We start from the raw sequence: 1667 nt of genomic DNA on the forward strand, positions 1-1667 counted from the left end.
ATAAAATTCATTTTTATTTTTAGATTCCAAAAACAAACAAGAAATAACATAAAACTATAAAGTCACTAGTGATAATTCTAACAAATAATGTAAGGAACTCTATGACAAAAATCGTAAAACTTTATTGAGAGACATTAAAGCTGACTAAATAAATGGGATGATATTTCATATTCATACTTATAATCATGAATTTTAAGAATTTAATGTAATACAAAGGCCCAATCTTTTCAATTTATCTTTCAGTGCAATTTAAATCAAAATCCCACTAGTGATGTGTGTCTGGGGGGAGGGGGAGGTGGAGATAAATAATTTGATAGGAAAGTATAAATGAAGAATAGCCAAAAATCTCTGGATGACAAGAAAAAGAGTGGGGCTTTCTTTGCATAAATCAACGTACAGGTAAATTGACAGAACAAAAAATGAGAAAGGCCCCAAAACACATATGGGTTAAGGTAATATACAAGGGAGGTTAGTTTTCAGATCAGCATATTAAAGGATTTTTTGTGTATATGTGTCTGTTTCTTAAAATAACAGGGCTGGGAAAATCAATTAGCTACACAGAATAGTGTAAAATTGATCTACTACTTTGCACTATGCAAAAAGAAATGCAGATAGATTAAGGAAGCAAAATACACAGGCATGTTAGGAATGTAAAAGGAAAAGTATACAATAGGGGACAATAGGGGACAATATATTAAATACAACACTGACAGCATAAATATTAAAATAGATTCATAAATTCACCTACATTATTTGTTTTCATCAAATGACACCATAATGAGAATAAAAGGCAAGTCACAAAATAAGAGCATATATTTGCATGAAATAAAGAAAAAATGGTAGTCTCTAAAAATAAACAGGAGAAATCCAAATACCACGCCATCAAGGGCAAAATAATTTAGTAAGGATATCATATCACAAAGAAGTTCTTCAAATGGCCATAAAAAAATTGGAAAATATGTTAGTCCTAAGGGAAAAGTATATTAAAACCACATTAAGAAATCATTACATTCCCTATATATTGGCAAAAAATTATATATTTAATTCTGAAAATCCTAAGCGTAGGAGTAGTACTCATACACTACCTGTGAATATAATTGGTCAAAGAACCTTGGAGAATTATGTGGCATTGTCCAGTAAAATTAAAGATGAATAATCTCTTCAGGTCAGTAATTTCACTCTTAGGTACACACCTTAGAGAATTTTTTGCATATGTGTGCTAGGATTCCTATATAAGAATGTTCATAGACTATATTATTTATTATTGCCAAATTATTATGACACAAACTGTAAACAAATGGTAACATTAATGAATAGATTATGGTGGACTATGTAAACAAATAAAACATAGCAATTAAAACAAGTGAAATACAGTTATAGGTGATATGTTTGAAATTCAAACAATATTTCATGAAAATGTATGCAATATTAAATTTATATAAAGTATGAAAACAAACAGAAGTATACAAACATGGTTTATAAATATGTATATGTAGAGTTAAAATCATAGCATGGTTATATTTGAAATCAGCAGAACAGTTCCTCTGGGAAATGTAGGGCTTTATATTCAGGCAGGGTCACTTGTGGGGCTTCTATAGTTATCAAAATAATTTATTCTTTAAAATTAGGGATAGATTAATTGCTTCTTGCTTGTCATTAGTCTGAAC

The sequence above is a fragment of the Propithecus coquereli genome, unplaced genomic scaffold (assembly GCF_000956105.1).
Source record: "Propithecus coquereli isolate 6110/MARCELLA unplaced genomic scaffold, Pcoq_1.0 Scaffold488, whole genome shotgun sequence".
NCBI lineage: Eukaryota > Metazoa > Chordata > Mammalia > Primates > Indriidae > Propithecus > Propithecus coquereli.